The sequence below is a fragment of the Lacerta agilis genome, chromosome 9, assembly GCF_009819535.1.
Source record: "Lacerta agilis isolate rLacAgi1 chromosome 9, rLacAgi1.pri, whole genome shotgun sequence".
NCBI lineage: Eukaryota > Metazoa > Chordata > Lepidosauria > Squamata > Lacertidae > Lacerta > Lacerta agilis.
This window is the reverse complement of record NC_046320.1, coordinates 13,659,029-13,679,249: the sequence shown is the minus strand read 5'-3', so window position 1 is coordinate 13,679,249 and position 20,221 is coordinate 13,659,029. Positions and strand designations below refer to the sequence as shown.

At 43.1% G+C, this 20,221-nt stretch overlaps 1 protein-coding gene and 2 pseudogenes across 2 annotated transcripts in view; all 3 read left to right on the top strand.

Annotated features, from left to right (window-relative positions):
• KCNIP4 (potassium voltage-gated channel interacting protein 4) overlaps window positions 1–20,221 on the top strand; it is a 359,055-nt gene that overhangs the window by 134,837 nt on the left and 203,997 nt on the right. The window lies entirely within an intron of this gene.
• LOC117052587 lies at window positions 14,906–15,811 on the top strand (annotated as a pseudogene).
• Window positions 17,164–18,069, top strand: LOC117052588 (annotated as a pseudogene).

Genomic DNA, 20,221 nt, shown 5'->3' with positions numbered 1-20,221 from the left:
CTTGCTTTTTCAGTGTTGGCTTGTTTCATTTTTTGAAACATCCTGATGTTTAATCTTTCTTAGAATGAGGGTTCAGCACCTGTATACAGAGGGGCTCCCATTGGGCTGAAGAGAGTCCATCCCTCCTTAATGCATGCACAGGGCAGTGTATGGGAAACAATCCAGAAGATATTGTCATGAGGAGGTAGAGTGGCATGTCTTGGAGTTCTCCCCATATCCGAGCCGCACCCCAAACTTAGCTTCCGTGTGGATGTAATGTATGGAAGTGAGAGCTGGACCATAAAGAAGACTGATCGCCGAAGAATTGATGCTTTTGGATTGCGGTGCTGGAAGAGACTCTTGAGAGTCCCATGGACTGCAAGAAGATCAAACTTATCCATTCTGAAGGAAATCAGCCCCTGAGTGCTCACTGGAAGGAAAGATCCTGAAGCTGAGGCTCCAGTACTTTGGCCCCCTCACGAGAAGAGAAGACTTCCTAGAAAAGACCCTGGTGTTGGGAAAGATGGAGGGCACATCTTGGGAAAGATGGTTGGACAGTGTTCTCGAAGCTACCAACATGAGTCTGACCAAACTGTGGGAGGCAGTGGAAGACAGGCGTGCCTGGCGTGCTCTGGTCCATGGGGCCATGAAGAGTTGGACACGACAAACGACTAAACAACAACAATGGAAAGGAAAATGGTTTGCAGAAACAGAGAGGAAATTGTTTTCCTAACAGCTTAGGGTAAGTATCCCAGAAGGGTGCTTTGACTTGGTGGTCAAAAACTACAGCAACTCTGTCCCCTGGGGACATTTCAAGAACAATTAGTAGCAGGGCAGGCATGAGACTTGCCATGTAACAGCTGTCAAAGCTTTCTCATAACATGTCAACTGGGACAACCTATTTATCAGTTCCTTTTGTGTAGTATTAAAAAGGTAAGAAGGTAGAGGACCCCTGGATGGTTAAGTCCAGTCAAAGGCAACAATGGGGTTGCAGTATTCATCTCTCCTTCAGGCAGAGGAAGCCGCCGTTTGTCCACAAACAGCTTTCTGGGTCATGTGGCCGGCATGACGAAACCACTTCTGGCACAATGGGACACCTTGACGGAAACCAGAGCACACAGAAACGCAGTTTACCCTCCTGCTGCAGCTGTGCCTATTTATCTACTTGCACTGGTGTGCTTTCGAACTGCTAGGTTGGCAGGAGCTGGGACAGAACAACGGGACCTCACCCTGTCGCAGGGAATCGAACCACCGACCTTCCGATCGGCAAGCCCAAGAGGCTCAGTGGTTTAAACCACAGCGCCACCCGCATCCTAAGTCCCCACCTTGAAAAATTGCTGAAGAGAGGTGGGGGGGGAGAGATCGGAACTGCTAACGCACATAAGGAGATGGAAAATAGAAACTGAGAGGATATCAAATGAAAGAGGACAAAATAAATCCATTTATTTGAGGGATTTCTGAAAAAAACGCTCCTCCAGAGATTATATTATACACACAATAGTGTTGATATCCTACCTAAAAACTAAAGGTGGCTCTCAAAGGGCCCTGATCCAGGTAGGAAGCCTGCGATACAAACAAGAGTTGCTTGTACATTTTCTCTCCTGATACAACTGGTAGGTGTGGCACTTGCAGATTCCCTTTAAAAACCAAAGTCAGTATATCATTGACAAGCAGTTTGGGAGGGGAGGCGTGGCTCCACTCCTCTGGTCAGCTATTCAGCTAAGATGTAACTTAGTCATGTTCAGTAATTTCAGTGGTTATAATCGGAGTAAAACTTTGTTGAATGTCACCCTGTGCCTTTAGCTTTCCAAAAAGCTGCCTAGGCACTTTGTTTTTGGGTTGTTGTTTTCCCCAAAACGAAATCCTAAATACTCATGCTCAAAACCAATAAAATATGTGTACGATATGACACATTTTTATAAGAACGAGTCGTCTCTTTGCCTTGAGCCGCTGCTCAGTTCTCGAGGAGAATTAAACATGGACACATTTTCCCGTCTCTCTCCTGACACAGGTCACTATACAGGGTGACCAATTCTTCAGTGGTAAGAGATGAACAAACAAACAAACAAACAAAATTCCTGACAATCTTTTCTGTGGTTGTATCTTTCCATTTAACCAGATGGGGTTGATTTATAAAAACATGCCACTTTGATTAATTTCAAGGATGTTCTTACCTTGTAGTGCCATTTTTTCTGTAATTCAGTTCGTGTAAATTTACACTAAGAAGTTTAACTTCTTAGTCACTGCCGGTCTCGCTCAGTCACAGTTGGCTACATTTGGAATATGCCGAGTTTCGGTTGCTATGACAATGAACAAGCCGAGCCAGATTTAAAAATAAAGTTTGTCGTTTTGCGTTGGTCCTCATATTACCGAGGATATTGCAATTATAGAAACACAACATACTGATTAGAAACCTCAATAAATACCAGCCCTACACAGAGTAAGATTATACATGAAATGTAATTAGTGAAGAAGCATTAATCCATGACAGACAAATCTATGAGGTAGTGCCATTTATTGAACAGAATGTGACCCACGTCTTTTTTTTTTTAACTGTTAACTCTAAATGATAAGTATTTATTCCTCTCAGGAAAAATCTTATTTTTAGACCTTACAGAATTGCAGTTTTACCCCTTATCTAAAAGGATATTATAGAACTCGAAAAGGTACAGAAAAGGGCAAGCAAATTAGTCAACCATTTAGAGCACCTCTGTGATGAAAGAATACAGTGTTTAGGGGCATTCTAGTTTAGAAAAGAAAGAAGATTAACAGAATTGTGCGGCAGTGTGATGTAGTGGTTAGAAGATTGGATGAAGATAAAAGAGTTGCTTATACATTCTTGTGGAAGTCTTTGCTACTTAGAGTTTTGTACATAAAATCAAAACCAATTTCAAAGCACTCCAAAATGGTCTAATGACCTCATGTTGTTGTTGTTGTTGTTCAGTCGTTCAGTCGTGTCCGACTCTTCGTGACCCCATGGACCAGAGCACGCCAGGCACGCCTATCCTTCACTGCCTCCCACAGTTTGGCCAAACTCAATGTTAGTAGCTTCGAGAACACTGTCCAACCATCTCATCCTCTGTCGCCCCCTTCTCCTTGTGCCCTCCATCTTTCCCAACATCAGGGTCTTTTCCAGGGAGTCTTCTCTTCTCATGAGGTGGCCAAAGTACTGGAGCCTCAACTTCAGGATCTGTCCTTCCAGTGAGCACTCAGGGCTGATTTCCTTGACAATGGATAGGTTTGATCTTCTTGCAGTCCATGGGACTCTCAAGAGTCTCCTCCAGCACCATAATTCAAAAGCATCAATTCTTCGGCGATCAGCCTTCTTGAATTGATGTTTTTGAATTATGGTACTGGAGGAGACTCTTGAGAGTCTCATGGACTCATGAGCTTCCAGTATTTACAGAATGTTTCAGGCACAGAGGTAAGAACATTCCAGGGCAATTCTTCTCATTCCCTGGAGATGGAAATTTCGTGAGGTCCATACAGAAGGCCAAAGAAAGGAACCTCCTAACTTTTTGTAGGACAGGACACTCTGGTTCTCGGTCGCAGCTATGCGAAATCCTGTAGTACCCTATTGCTTTCTATGGGCAGCTCCCACTTTTGCACTGGGAGCAATCGTCATCATCAAAGGAATCAGAGGTTTGGCACTTTGTGTGAGTCCATAGCAGAGAAAACGGGTCCTCCCTTAAAGAGGGAATGTATTGCGGTGAGACCTGGCAACCAAATCCCTGTGTTGTGGGTGGGTTTGACTGACAGCCACAACACCCAATCGGTAGGTCCCTTGATGCAGAGTTAAATCTGGCCAATGGGATGCAAGCTAAAACAGATCAAAGGACCTATAAATACCCATACATGTGACCCTGAGCTTCCTCTTTTGGTGCATGTACCGGAACACCCGCCCACCTCTCCTTACTTTTAGGGCTTGTGCGCTTGACCTTGCTATGCCGTCGTGTGTTGTCTGTCGTTAGGATAGGGGCACGGCAGGAATTTCCCCCACTTGGCTGATTGGCTGTTGCCACTTGGGTTTTGCCTGCTGCGTAGCAAATCGTCACAACTTGTAAGGTTCAGGTGATAGGGATGGGGGAACGCTCTTGCCATCCCTATGTGACGGGTATTCCGTTAAAGGAATCCAGGGACTCGATGGTTTGGTCAACCCCTGAGAGGGGATTGTGCCCGTGCCTGAGTCCAGGAGGACATTTGGATAGTGGATAGAGGCTTTCTGCTATCCAGGCTTTCCCTGGCTTTCTGCTATCCAGGTGTTCACCCTTGGCTGACCTATGCTGGAACCCTGGGTCAGCGCTACCTGTGGAGCAGGGAGCTAGTCGAACCAGAGCCTATGCAACCAATCACTTGCTGTAATCAATAAAGTTGTGGCCTAAATTCTGCCAAAAACCAAACCAAAATTTGAGTCATGTCTGAATTTATTTGGGGTGAGGTTAAAAGGTCTGAACACGCAAATACTGAGACACTGAATGTCTCAGTGAGAAAAGAAGAATAGACAGCAGAAGGCACACGTGTCACCTTGCCCCACAATTGAAGGGACTGGGGCCACACAACATCACTCGCCCATGCTGCAGGGTGTGCTGATGTATCATGTGGATGCCCCATGGCTTGCACATGTGATTCGAGCACACCCCTCAGTGTGTGTGCATGGCTGCTGTGGAACTTTGAGGGGCCCCAGCCCCTTCATTTTATTTTATTTTTTGGTTGGGCTGGAACCCCTACTTGGTGCGCCTGGCAGAAGGAGGGAGAAAGCTGATCCACTCAGGGCTCTAACAGCTAAGAGTGAGCATCTTGTAGGGTGGCTTTGGGTTGGAGGTGAAGCACACAATCAGTTTATAAACAACAACCCCCATGCAACATGGGGACATTTCAAGAAAAGGAGGGGAGGATAAGAAAACAATTTCCTTTTCCCACTCTACAGATCTGCCAAAGCATTTACCAAAGGGAAGGATTATGTGGTCCTTACTGATGCTAAATTTAACTAGGTCTGCTCCTGCGCCTCCAAAAGATTGTTAAAATAGGCCTTTTTGTTGGGGAGGATATTTCATGAGGAAGGGTTCTCCATTTCTGTTCATCTTCCCTAATATATGAACCAACTTTTGTAGGGGGGGAAAGTATACAGTGGTACCTCGGGTTAAGAACTTAATTTGTTCTGGGGGTCCATTCTTAACCTGAAACTGTTCTTAACCTGAGGTACCACTTTAGCTAATGGGGCCTCCCGCTGTTGTTGCGCTGCAGTCTCGTGACTTCTGTTCTCATCCTGAAGCAAAGTTCTTAACCCGAGGTACTATTTCTGGGTTAGCAGAGTCTGTAACCTGAAGCATCTGTAACCCGAGGTACCACTGTACTGTTGTTATTATTGTCCTCAGACTGCTAAGAAAACTAGGTGCTGTATCTATCCACATATACCTGTAGATGTGTCCTATTCCAAATGATTTTTTTTGTTACCTTACAAAAGGTTCTTTTTCAAGGATGCCGTTGAAAAATCTTCCAAGAACCATATGCAAGACAAATGTCAGCTCTATCGCCTTGACTTAGAAACATGTATAAATACATTGTAAATCTACACTTGTCTAATGTTGTAGTGGGGCTTTGTGATTTTGTTCTCCTAGATTTTCATAATTTGTTCAAGCACGTCACTGCATCAGTTTGAGAATGCTCTCTTGCAACATAGCAGGCAGAATCAGGCGAACCTGCCTATTTTTGAACGGACTAAGTGTGCTTGTGTTACTTCAGTTGTACAGTCCTGTGCATGTTTTCCCAGAAGCAATTCCCACTGTGTTCAGCGGTAGAAGTGTGCTTTAGGATCGCAGCCTTAAAAGACTTTGCTCTCAGTGGGACAACTCGTGAGGAGGCTGTTGCCTGGCCACAGCTTTTGCAGCACAATTGCCATTCGTCATTTCCCTAGAAGGCAAAGCTCACGCCTCATTAACCAACATATTCTCCAGATCCATTCTCACAAAGCTGAAAGGCTCAAATAAATGCGCAAAACATCTCACAGACCTTGTTCTGGAACGGTGGAATGCAACTCTCCTATATAAAAAAAATGCATCTTAAATTTCTGTTTGGAAAAAAAAATAGGGTGCATACTGGCCCCTTATTTCTGTCAAGCAGTTTTAGCAAAGAAACATGCCCTACAGTTTCCTTGTTACATTTTGAGAGCATTACAGTGCAAAGCTAGCATGTTTTAAGGTAGATTTCTGCCTCTCCTGTCCTGCGAAGGAAGATATAAAGATCATATACTGAAGTCTCTTTGGGCTCCCAAATTCTCACCCGGGTGTTTCTGGCCATGTGTGAGAGAGTCATTAAAATGTTTGTTTTTATATTCTAAGGTGTTGGATTAGATCTGGGCCAAGTTATTTAGGTGACCTTGAGACAAGCATCCCCCTCAGCCTATCAGACTTCACAGGGCAGCTGGAAAAATACGAGGCAGGTGGGGGAGAATGCTGCCTTGAGGGAAAGAGAGTTATACATAGTAAGGTGTGCTATGTACTGAGCTGAATACTAGAACAATAGGATCCATGATGCAGCAGTCTGATTGGTCCGCAGGAGCCACCCAATCCAGCTCCAGGTGGAAGTGAATCAGCGACCTGATTGGCCTACAGGAGCAGGCTGGAATCAGCAAATCATGCGAGGCCCATTGTGCAAATAATGTATATATAGCAGACGTTTTGGGGAAAGATTCATTCCTTGCTACTACGAGCTGAATAAAGAGCATGAAATTCACACTCGACTCCGAGTATATTTCACCATGGTACCTTGGTTCGCAAACGCCTTGGTACTCAAACAACTTGGAACCCAAACAGTGCAAACCCAAAAGTAAGTGTTCCGGTTTGTGAACATTTTTCGGAGGCTGAACGTGCTCCGTTTTGAGTGCCACACTTCTGTTTTGAGTGTTACCCTGAGGTCTGTCTATTTTTGCTATTTATTTTGATTTTTGTTTTTTACGGCTCTTTTTTGTTTGTTTTTGTGACTGTGTGGAACCCAGTTCAGCTACTGACTGATTCATTGTGTGACTGCAGTACAGTCATACCTCGAGTTGCGTACGCTCCGTGTTGCGTATGTTCGACATACAGACCTCCGCGACCCAGAAGTCCTCCCCGGGGGGCGCGCGGGTGTGCAGAAGCGCAAAAACGTGCAAGCTTCCGGGGTTTTTTGGGGGGTGTTCGTGTTAAGCACGCCCGTGTTACGTAGTGTGATCCAGAACGGATCGCATGCGTAACATGGGGTACTACTGTACATTGTTTATTGCTTTCATTTTATGGTTCAGTGGTCTTGTTAGATAGTAAAATTCATGTTAAATTGCTGCTTTAGGGGTTGTTTTTAAAAGTCTGGAATGGATTAATCCATTTTGCATTACTTTCTATGGGAAAGCGTGCCTTGGTTTTGGAATGGACTTCTGGAATGGATCAAGTATGAGAACCAAGGTACCACTGTAAAAACAGTGGTTTTGTTTCTGGAGGAACTGAAGGGTAGGCTATACTTACCTCTTGGTGAGCACTGGTACCTTTCTATCTCTCTGTGTATAAGAAATAGGATTTATTCCCCAGAATTGGTCTGAATTCTGCCCTAGCTTAGAAAGGTTCTGGTATAGTACTCGTATCAAACACCATTATGCTTGTGTGAGAGACAGAAAGAGAGTGAGAGAAGTGTATAGAAAATGGAGTCAGTGTCCATCTGTTTTGAAATAAGAATCTGGCCTAGAAAGGTTTGGAAGACAAATCCTTATCAGCCTGAAAGGCAGCCCCCACCCCTTTACAGTAAAAGGTAAAGGGGTAAAGGGACCCCTGACTATTAGGTCCAGTTGTGTCCGACTCTGGGGTTGCGGCGCTCATCTCGCGTTAATGGCCGAGGGAGCCGGCGTACAGCTTCCGGGTCATGTGGCCAGCATGACAAAGCCGCTTCTGGTGAACCAGAGCAGCGCACGGAAATGCCGTTTACCTTCCCGCCGGAGCGGTACCTATTTATCTACTTGCACTTTGACGTGCTTTCGAACTGCTAGGTGGGCAGGAGCTGGGACCGAGCAACGGGAACTCACCCCGTCATGGGGATTTGAACTGCTGACCTTCTGATCGGCAAGCCCTAGGCTCTGTGGTTTAACCCACAGTGCCACCCACCTCCCACCCCTTTACAGTAGCTGCAGTTTAAATCACATAATTCAGTTAACAAAAATGTTGCCATTAAAATGCAGCAAAGCTCCTCTGTTCTTACTTTGCATTAAAGGGTTTTATGAGGTGCCTCTGTCAAATGGTGCTGTTGGAAACAGAAGTAGTGGTACTTAATTGGTATTTACACGCTTCCTTACTTTGTTTTGGAATAAATCTGCCTATTACTGAGGCCAGCAAGGTCTCTCCCTAAATGAGAATGCAAAAAACAAACAAACCAGCAGTAAATGAAGCTTTCATAAGTTACTGCATTTATGTCCTCATTGCATCCTGCTCATTAACCAGACAAAACATTTTAGAATTTCATACTGGATTGCTGGAATAGCTTGATTCAAAATTAAGTGATTGCCATCATATCAAATAATGAAATCTACTATCTTCTAGTAATTGTTGGATTCTGGCTAATTTTATCATGTGTTGAAACAAGGCCGCTGGAGTCAAACCTTGAAATTAATGCAAAATTATAAAACCCACTTAAATTTGCTTTCAAGTTTCTTACCTAAGCAGAACCCTTTCAGCACTGACCAGACATCTCCATATGTCTGCCATGGAACCCCTGCAATATTTTGGGGGCACACTTTTAAAATTTAGTCCACCATGGCTTCATTTCTATGTAATATCTTGTTTTAAAGATCACAAGTAGGCCAAGTTTACATGTTTCTTCCCTCTGCTTCTTGACTCAGATTTCTGCCCTCCTTCTCCAGCCTCAGCCATGGTTTACACTGAGCAGATGTTCCATCATAACTAGGATTTGAAACTATGTATCTACATTTGCAAGTAAGAATTTAATTTTTGTTGGGCTGAGCAAGAATTGAAAAGGGAAGGCAGAGGACAAAGAGATATATTCTTACCCGCTTGCCCATGGTCAAACAAGGAAAAGCATAGAGCTGGAGGCTGTGATGGTTTTGTCCAAATAACAAGTTGTTGCATTTCCGATAGTCCCACAATTTGTAAGGTGCACAGTAGACAATGATGCCATTTGAGGGTAGAGATGCTTCCTGACATAAAATATCAAATCTGACAGGATTTGATGGTGCCTTTCCCAAACCAGACTTCCTCACTCTGAAACTCTGAATTAAAAACATATATCATAACACTTTGGTGTGTGTGTGTGTGTGTGTGTGTTTTGGGGGGGGAGGTATTAGGTAAAGGTAAAGGGACCCCTGACAATTAAGTCCAGTTGCGAACGACTCTGGGGTTGCGGCGCTCATCTTGCTTTACTGGCTGAGGGAGCCGGCATTTGTCCGCAGACAGCTTCTGGGTCATGTGGCCAGCATGACTAAGTCGCTTCTGGCGAACCAGAGCAGCGCACGGAAATGCTGTTTACCTTCCTGCGGGAGCGGTACCTATTTATATACTTGCACTTTGACGTGCTTTCGAACTGCTAGGTTGGCAGGAGCTGGGACTGAACAACAGGAGCTCACCCCGTCGCGGGGATTCGAACCGCCGACCATTTGATCAGCCAGCCCAAGCGACACAGTGGTTTAACCCACAGCGCCACACCAGGTGGTATTAAGTTTAGCTTAAATTAGATTCTGGCTTTCCAGCAGACCAATCCAAGGCATGGTGGGGAATTGGATACTGGATCTCTTAGTACATCCAGGAAAGCGTTATTTGCTTGCAGAATCCATGTTTAATTTTGCTTTTCTTATGGGGTATTCTACAGCATCGTGTAATGATCTGAGTGTCTGACGGGGATCTGAGTGTCTGACGGGGATCCTGGATAGGGAAATGTAAATATCTTTTGTTTCACCTGATGGGTTTTTTTGTGGAGGGCGAGAGGAGACATGGGGGCAGGGTCCAAGATGCTACCAGACCCTCCCAATTTGTGATGTAATTCTAATGTATGGAGGGGTGGTCTTGAGCTTGGGGGAGAATTTCAAAAGTCTATATAGGAGCTTGTGCACCTTTGTTCGGGGTCTTTTTGCTTGCAAAGACACCCTGCTGCAGCAGTTCTAATAAAGGGCAACCGCCTTGCTTTGGGAGATTCTGTATCGTCTCTATTTATTCATAAGTGCTCCTGAGAGGAGGGGAGCCCTACTAAGGCTCTCCTCCAGGTTTGTGGACTCCCTTCTGGGGTTGAACCTAATTTTATAACATGATCAACCTGGAAGAAAGGTGGGTTACATATAAATAAAAATAAATTACATAATAATTCTGCAGTGTTCTGCAAAGTGTAAATCTGGCACTTAATACAGAAAACTCAGTTTACCCCTTTTGTTAAATACTGTTGGCAACTGTCCTTTATAATGAACTGCATAACATCAAACTACCTGTTGTTTTTAAAACATTCTTACGACCTTCTCAAAAATTCCAGATTTTTGTTTTTGCTATAGAAAACTTCCTTTCTCTGCTGATGAAGCTTAACCAGCACACAGTTTTGTAGTCATTAGGATTCTGCAGATTGAATTTGATTATTTGCCTCAGGACTTTGATGTGAAATGAATGGCTTTTGTGCAAAACGCTTTGCCGAGAGGCCTTTGTGTGCTTATAAATTAAATGAATTGATGCACATCTTGAAGCAAATTGCACTTGAACAGAACAAGCCCCTCCTGCTGTAAATAAATACACAGGAAAATTTATTGTTTAAGCTGAATTTTCAAAGTTCAGGTCGGCTAGTAAATGCCTGGTTGTTTGTTTTTTGTTTGCCTGAAATGCTTTATTCATTCATACGAATTCAGCCAGGGGATTTCAAGGTGACCACAGTATGACTGGAGGAGAAATAACATTAGAGTGTATGAAAGTTAACGTGACAGGAACATATCCCACTGACACTGCTATTTTCCCTGTCACAAATCTCACTCAGTATTCATCAGGGTCAAATTTCTAAAATGCTCCTAGTTACACAGCACAGCTTTCTAGCAATGAGCTAAGGCACATGTATGAAAGTAATAATTTGCCCTCCATAAATTTAATCAGAGAAGATCAGTAAGATCTGCATGAATGTCATGGGGTAGAGATTATGGGCCATTGGAGTCTAAGGGAAGTTTTACAGCAGGGGTCGGCAACCTAAGGCCCATGGGCCACAAGCGGCCCACTGGGGTCGTTTAACCAGCCCCCGAGCCACCCTTGAACCAAGCCGCCCGCTCGGCGAGTCCCTGCATGCTGTGCTAAACTGGCGCAGCGCATCGCGGGGACTTGCTTCCGTGGCGCTGGAAATCGTGTCTGCGCAGACGCCGGAAATAGCAGGTGCGGGTGAGATCTGGCCCAAGGAGGGATCTTTGCTGGAGTGAACCGGCCCAGGCAACAAGGTAATTATTATTATTATTATTATTATTATTATTATTATTATTATTATTTATACCCCACCCGTCTGGCTGGGCTTCCCCAGCCACTCTGGGCGGCTTCCAACAAAATATTAAAATACAGTAATCCATCAAACATTAAAAGCTTCCCTAACCAGGGCTGTCTTCAGATGTCTTCTAAAAGTTTGGTAGTTGTTGTTCTCTTTGACATCTGGTGGGAGGGCATTCCACAGGGCGGGTGCCACTACCGAGAAGGCCTTGCCGACCCCTGTTTTACAGTTTAGACAGCAAATGTTTTCTGTTTGCACAGCATTCTACCAGTGTTTACTGAAGCAAACATGTAAAATGCGTGTGTAAAATGCGAGATTGAAGTGTTCTCCTACTGGTTTCTCTGTCTTGTGTTTCCTGCTTGGCAGGGGGTTGGACTGGATGGCCCTTGTGGTCTCTTCCAACTCTATGATTCTATGATTCCTGATATCAGATTTATGTCCATTTATCCTTTGGCGTAGGGTTTGGCCTGTTTGTCCAATATTGACCCAGCAAGCCAATTGCTGCTCACTAGCCATGCATATAGTGTCGGCTGTCAAGTGGTAGTTCTGGCAGTTCAAGACAGGCAAGAAAAAGGTGGCCTGTAAATGGCAAATGGACCACTTGCAACCACATGAGCATGTTGTACCTAATGCTGCTTTGACACCACAAATTAATCTTGAAATGTTTGCATGCACCGCACATTTCAATGAGCTGTGAACTGGCTGCGTGTCAAAAGACAGCCCTACCTGAATACTGCTAAATGTGAACTTTACAAGCCTGCTTGCCGCACCACCATAGCCAATTTTTGTGTCTTTAACAGTGGCTTGGTCTGCAAACATTAACAGGGAAGACTTTATCTCCCGGAGATACAACACAATAGGCCACATTCATGGAGAGCAAAATTATTTTTAGACAAATAATTTCAGCCAGCCTCAGGCACACTTGGCAGTGTGCTATAAATAGAGTCCTTTGCTGACACTGCTGGGATCAGTAGTATCAGATGATGCAATAAAAATAAAACACTGTAGTATTCTTTAAGGCATGCCAGAGGAGAGTGCAAGGCAGCTTCACAGCATTGTGGAATATTTGTCACAGCTTTGATTGCCCAGTGGCAAGAGCAGAAGTGGTAGTGCTGTCATTTCTTACCTGCAAACAAGACTAGAAAATGTGTGACTACTTCAATTTCATCCAAGGGAACTGTTATGAATCTGTGCAGGCAGTTAGGGTCTCAGCTGGTGTAGTAGATGGAACTAGTAGACAGCTGCTCGGGATGCAGAATTAACCTGCACCTCCATGGACAGCTGTGAGTCCAAAATGACCTGCAGGCTGCGCACCTGGTCCTTCAGGGGCACAATTCTTCTTATTTGGCGATCACTCGTAGCTGAGTAAGATTGTCTTCCATAAACATGGCTTTAACATAAGTGACTGTGGAGGCCAATTCTGGATCCACATGTCCTTCCACAGTGGGAACATTGGTTTCTGGGCAGGAGTTGATCACTGTGTGGATTTGCCAAGCATGCCTTCCTCTTAGCATGTTTCTCCCTTGCATCCGAGTTTGAGTGTCTTCAAAGCCCATGACACTTTTAGTAAAGGCTGTTCTCCAATTGGAGCGCTCGCAGGCAAGTGTTTCCCAATTGTTGGTGTTTATACTACTTTTTTATTGCCTTCAGACAGTCTGTAAACCTCTTTTGTTGATCACCAGCATTAGGCTTTCCATTTTAAAGTTTGGAATAGAGTACCGTATTTTTTGCTCCATAAGATGCACTTTTTTCCTCCTAAATAGTAAGGGGAAATGTCTGTGCATCTCATGGAGCGAATGCATGGTCCCTGGAGCCAAATTGCCTAGGGGCTAAAGGAAGATCCTGCTTTTTCTGTTTTAGAAAGAGCTAAAGGCTAACAAGAGGGAAAGAGAGTGTTGAAAGGAACCCGCTCAACAGCTGATTGCAAGAGATTGGGGAGGCAGATAAGGGAGCTAGCTCCCTTCCTGCCCCGCCCAGGCCCCTTGCACAGTAGATCCTTTGCGAGGGCTGAGGATCCTGGGAAATTGAGTTTTTCAGCCATTTGGGGCTTTCTGTTACTTTTCCTCTCGCTTTCTATTACTTGCTGGTGCTTACTGGTTTGCTTTCTTCTTGCTTCCTATAACCTACTGGTGCGTACTGGTTTGTACTGGTGCTTACTGGTGTGTACTGGTTCGCTTTCCTCTTGCTTTCTATTACTTGCTGGTGCGTACTGGTTTCTACTGGTGCTTACTGGTCTGTACTGGTTTGTACTATGGGGAGAAAAATACAGTAAGTTTTAGAAAGTTAGTAAGTTTGAGTAAGTTAGTAAGTTTGAGTAAGTTAGTAAGTTTGCGTAAGTTAGTAAGTTTGCGTAAGTTAGTATATTTGCGTAAGTTAGTAAGTTTGCGTAAGTTAGTAAGTTTGCGTAAGTTAGTAAGTTTGAATATGTTAGTAAGTTTGCGTAAGTTAGTAAGTTTGAGTAAGTTAGTAAGTTTGAGTAAGTTAGTAAGCTTACTGGTTTGTACTGGTTTGTACTGGTGCGTACTAGTTGGTACTGGTTTGTACTATGGAGCGAAAAATACGGTAAGTTTTAGAAAGTTAGTAAGTTTGAGTAAGTTAGTAAGTTTTTAGTAAGTTAGTATGTTTGCGTAAGTTAGTATGTTTGCATACGTTAGTATGTTTGCGTAAGTTAGTAAGTTTGCGTAAGTTAATAAGTTTGCGTAAGTTAGTATGTTTGCGTAAGTTCGTAAGTTGGTATGTTTGCGTAAGTTAGTAAGTTTGCGTAAGTTAGTATGTTTGCGTAAGTTAGTAAGTTTGAGTAAGTTAGTAAGTTTTTAGTAAGTTAGTAAGTTTGCGTAAGTTAGTAAGTTTGCGTAAGTTAGTAAGTTTGCGTAAGTTAGAATATGTTAGTAAGTTTGCGTAAGTTAGTAACTTTGAGTAAGTTAGTATGTTTGAGTAAGTTAGTAAGTTTGTGTAAGTTAGTATGTTTGCGTAAGTTCGTAAGTTGGTATGTTTGCATAAGTTAGTAAGTTTGCGTAAGTTAGTAAGTTTGCGTAAGTTAGTAAGTTTTTAGTAAGTTAGTAAGTTTGCGTAAGTTAGTAAGTTTGCGTAAGTTAGTAAGTTTGCGTAAGTTAGTAAGTTAGTATGTTTGCGTAAGTTAGCAAGTTTGCGTAAGTTCGTAAGTTAGTATGTTTGCGTAAGTTAGAGCAGTGTTTTTCAACCACTGTTCCGCGGCACACTAGTGTGCCGCGAGATGTTGCCTGGTGTGCCGTGGGAAAAATTACTTTATATATAGTCAATATAGGCACAGAGGACCGGCGTTGCCACCGCCGCCGCTTCTTCCTCAGGAAAGCTCTTTCTTTCGCTCCCCACCACAGTATCCCCCTTCCCACGCCTGAATCTACCAGGCGGGGCGGCGCGGTGGCAAGCTGAGGGGAAGGAAGGCAAGAGCCGCGACGGCACCGGCAGCTTCTCCGCCTCCTCCTCCGCCTCCTCCTCCTCCTCCTCAGCCGCGAGGGAAGGAAGAGGCGGCGGCTCCCTCCCCCCCTCCTGAGGGGCCCCGCGGCCCTCCGCCTCCGCGCCCCCGTCCGGGGCGAACCGAGGGAGATGCCCGTGAAGAAGAAGCGCAAATCCTCGAGGCAGGCGGGGGACGAGACGGGCCTCAAGAAGTGCAAAATCAGCAGCTACTGCAGGTCTCAAGCTTTTAGTAAAGTGATAAGCGGTGAGGAGCATTTTTCAAGCAAGAAGTGCCTGGCTTGGTTTTATGAATATGCAGGTGATGATGAAGTGGTAGGGCCAGAAGGAATGGAGAAATTCTGTGAGGACATTGGCGTTGAACCTGAAAATATTATTATGCTAGTTTTAGCCTGGAAACTGGAGGCTGAAAGCATGGGATTTTTCTACAAAGGAAGAATGGTTAAAGGGGATGACCTCATTACAATGTGACTGCACAGAAAAGCTGCAGAGTAAATTTGATTTTTTGCGCTCACAACTGAATGATATTTCAACATTTAAGAATATCTACAGATATGCCTTCGATTTTGCAAGGGATAAAGACCAGAGAAGTCTGGATATTGACACTGCAAAATCTATGTTAGCTCTTCTGCTTGGAAGAACGTGGCCTCTGTTTTCAGTATTTTACCAATACTTGGAGCAGTCAAAATACAGAGTAATTAACAAAGATCAGTGGTACAATGTGTTAGAATTCAGCAGAACTGTCCATGCAGATCTTAGCAACTATGATGAAGATGGGGCATGGCCTGTTCTTCTTGATGAATTTGTGGAGTGGCAAAAGGTTCGCCAAGCATCATAGCAAGAGCAGCTTTGAAGAAGGTGCTGGATCTTGTGATGTTGCAAAAACTGAGTCAAAACCAAGGGTTGCGTTCACATCCTTTAGTCATTTTTTTATTTTTATTTTTAAAGGAAGCCTTGTTACATGTGAAATGGGCATTGAACCACACCTCTTCTGAGACTGAAAATTGGAGGGTTTCGTCTTAAGTTTCTAGCATTTCAGAACAATAAAGATTCAGATTTGTAACAGTCTCAATATATATATATATATATATATATATATATATATATATATATATATATATATATATATATATATATGGGCACAGAGTTAATTTTTTTAACATTTTCTAATGGTGGTGTGATTTTTTTCATGAAACAAGTGTGCCTTTGCCCAAAAAAGGTTGAAAAACACTGAGTTAGAGTAAGTTAGTATGTTTGCGTAAGTTAGTATGTTTGCGTAAGTTAGTATGTTTGCGTAAGTTAGTATGTTTGCGTAAGTTAGTAAGTTTGCATAAGTTAGTAAGTTTGCCTAAGTTAGTAAGTTTGAATATGTTAGTAAGTTTGCGTAAGTTAGTAACTTTGAGTAAGTTAGTAAGCTTACTGGTTTGTACTGGTTTGCTTTCCTCTTGCTTCCTATTACCTGCTGGTGCTTACTGGTCTGTACTGGTTTGTACTGGTGCATACTAGTTTGTACTGGTTTGTACTATGGAGCGAAAAATACGGTAAGTTTTAGAAAGTTAGTATGTTTGCGTAAGTTAGTAAGTTTGCGTAAGTTAGTAAGTTTGCGTAAGTTAGTAAGTTTGCGTAAGTTAGTAAGTTTGCGTAAGTTAGTATGTTTGCGTAAGTTAGTATGTTTGCGTAAGTTAGTAAGTTTGCGTAAGTTCATAAGTTAGTATGTTTGCGTAAGTTAGTAAGTTTGCGTAAGTTTGTAAGTTTGCGTAAGTTCGTAAGTTAGTATGTTTGCGTAAGTTAGTAAGTTTGCGTAAGTTAGTATGTTTGCGTAAGTTAGTAAGTTTGCGTAAGTTAGTAAGTTTTTAGTAAGTTAGTAAGTTTGCGTAAGTTAGTAAGTTTGCGTAAGTTAGTAAGTTTGCGTAAGTTAGTAAGTTAGTATGTTTGCGTAAGTTAGCAAGTTTGCGTAAGTTCGTAAGTTAGTATGTTTGCGTAAGTTAGAGCAGTGTTTTTCAACCACTGTTCCGCGGCACACTAGTGTGCCGCGAGATGTTGCCTGGTGTGCCGTGGGAAAAATTACTTTATATATAGTCAATATAGGCACAGAGGACCGGCGTTGCCACCGCCGCCGCTTCTTCCTCAGGAAAGCTCTTTCTTTCGCTCCCCACCACAGTATCCCCCTTCCCACGCCTGAATCTACCAGGCGGGGCGGCGCGGTGGCAAGCTGAGGGGAAGGAAGGCAAGAGCCGCGACGGCACCGGCAGCTTCTCCGCCTCCTCCTCCGCCTCCTCCTCCTCCTCCTCAGCCGCGAGGGAAGGAAGAGGCGGCGGCTCCCTCCCCCCCTCCTGAGGGGCCCCGCGGCCCTCCGCCTCCGCGCCCCCGTCCGGGGCGAACCGAGGGAGATGCCCGTGAAGAAGAAGCGCAAATCCTCGAGGCAGGCGGGGGACGAGACGGGCCTCAAGAAGTGCAAAATCAGCAGCTACTGCAGGTCTCAAGCTTTTAGTAAAGTGATAAGCGGTGAGGAGCATTTTTCAAGCAAGAAGTGCCTGGCTTGGTTTTATGAATATGCAGGTGATGATGAAGTGGTAGGGCCAGAAGGAATGGAGAAATTCTGTGAGGACATTGGCGTTGAACCTGAAAATATTATTATGCTAGTTTTAGCCTGGAAACTGGAGGCTGAAAGCATGGGATTTTTCTACAAAGGAAGAATGGTTAAAGGGGATGACCTCATTACAATGTGACTGCACAGAAAAGCTGCAGAGTAAATTTGATTTTTTGCGCTCACAACTGAATGATATTTCAACATTTAAGAATATCTACAGATATGCCTTCGATTTTGCAAGGGATAAAGACCAGAGAAGTCTGGATATTGACACTGCAAAATCTATGTTAGCTCTTCTGCTTGGAAGAACGTGGCCTCTGTTTTCAGTATTTTACCAATACTTGGAGCAGTCAAAATACAGAGTAATTAACAAAGATCAGTGGTACAATGTGTTAGAATTCAGCAGAACTGTCCATGCAGATCTTAGCAACTATGATGAAGATGGGGCATGGCCTGTTCTTCTTGATGAATTTGTGGAGTGGCAAAAGGTTCGCCAAGCATCATAGCAAGAGCAGCTTTGAAGAAGGTGCTGGATCTTGTGATGTTGCAAAAACTGAGTCAAAACCAAGGGTTGCGTTCACATCCTTTAGTCATTTTTTATTTTTATTTTTAAAGGAAGCCTTGTTACATGTGAAATGGGCATTGAACCACACCTCTTCTGAGACTGAAAATTGGAGGGTTTCGTCTTAAGTTTCTAGCATTTCAGAACAATAAAGATTCAGATTTGTAACAGTCTCAATATATATATATATATATATATATATATATATATATGGGCACAGAGTTAATTTTTTTAACATTTTCTAATGGTGGTGTGATTTTTTTCATGAAACAAGTGTGCCTTTGCCCAAAAAAGGTTGAAAAACACTGAGTTAGAGTAAGTTAGTATGTTTGCGTAAGTTAGTATGTTTGCGTAAGTTAGTATGTTTGCGTAAGTTAGTATGTTTGCGTAAGTTAGTAAGTTTGCATAAGTTAGTAAGTTTGCCTAAGTTAGTAAGTTTGAATATGTTAGTAAGTTTGCGTAAGTTAGTAACTTTGAGTAAGTTAGTAAGCTTACTGGTTTGTACTGGTTTGCTTTCCTCTTGCTTCCTATTACCTGCTGGTGCTTACTGGTCTGTACTGGTTTGTACTGGTGCATACTAGTTTGTACTGGTTTGTACTATGGAGCGAAAAATACGGTAAGTTTTAGAAAGTTAGTATGTTTGCGTAAGTTAGTAAGTTTGCGTAAGTTAGTAAGTTTGCGTAAGTTAGTAAGTTTGCGTAAGTTAGTAAGTTTGCGTAAGTTAGTATGTTTGCGTAAGTTAGTATGTTTGCGTAAGTTAGTAAGTTTGCGTAAGTTCATAAGTTAGTATGTTTGCGTAAGTTAGTAAGTTTGCGTAAGTTTGTAAGTTTGCGTAAGTTCGTAAGTTAGTATGTTTGCGTAAGTTAGTAAGTTTGCGTAAGTTAGTATGTTTGCGTAAGTTAGTAAGTTTGCGTAAGTTAGTATATTTGCGTAAGTTAGTAAGTTTGCGTAAGTTAGTAAGTTTGAATATGTTAGTAAGTTTGCGTAAGTTAGTAACTTTGAGTAAGTTAGTAAGTTTGAGTAAGTTTGAGTAAGTTAGTAAGCTTACTGGTTTGTACTGGTTTGCTTTCCTCTTGCTTCCTATTACCTGCTGGTGCTTACTGGTCTGTACTGGTTTGTACTGGTGCGTACTAGTTTGTACTGGTTTGTACTATGGAGCGAAAAATACGGTAAGTTTTAGAAAGTTAGTAAGTTTGAGTAAGTTAGTAAGTTTTTAGTAAGTTAGTATGTTTGCGTAAGTTAGTATGTTTGCGTACGTTAGTAAGTTTGCGTAAGTTAGTAAGTTTGCGTAAGTTAGTATGTTTGCGTAAGTTAGTAAGTTTGCGTAAGTTAGTATGTTTGCGTAAGTTAGTAACTTTGAGTAAGTTAGTAAGTTTGAGTAAGTTAGTAAGCTTACTGGTTTGTACTGGTTCACTTTCCTCTTGTTTCCTATTACTTGCCTGTTGCGTACTGGTTTGTACTGGTGCTTACTGATCTGTACTGGTTTCTACTGGTGCTTACTGGTTTGTACTGGTTTGTACTGGTGCTTACTGGTTTGTACTGGTTCGCTTTCCTCTTGCTTCCTATTACTTGCTGGTGCGTACCGGTTTGTACTGGTGCTTACTGGTCTGTACTGGTTTCTACTGGTGCTTACTGGTTTGTACTGGTTTGTACTGGTGCTTACTGGTTTGTACTGGTTCGCTTTCCTCTTGCTTCCCTGTACTGGTTCGCTTTCCTCTTGCTTCCTTTTACTTGCTGGTGCATACTGGTTTGTACTGGTGCTTACTGGTCTGTACTGGTTTGTACTGGTGCTTACTGGTTTGCACTGGTTTGCTTTCCTCTTGCTTCCTATTACCTGCTGGTGCTTACTGGTCTGTATTGGTTTGTACTGGTGCTTACTGGTTTGTAAGCAATGCTTTTCCCCCTTTGCAAAAGCTGCACAAATCTGAACTGATCCTCAAAAAGCAGGGCTTTTCCCTTTGCAAAAAAAGCTGCAAATCTGTGAGCTGATTCTAAAAAAAACAAACATGGGTTTTAGAGGAGGAAAACCAGAAAAAAATTTTTTTCTTGTTTCCTCCTCTAAAAACGAGGTGCGCCCTATGGTCCGGAGCGTCCTATGGAGCAAAAAATGCGGGAGTTGCTTTGGAAGACGATAATCAGGCATCCGCACAACATGACCAGTCCAACGAAGT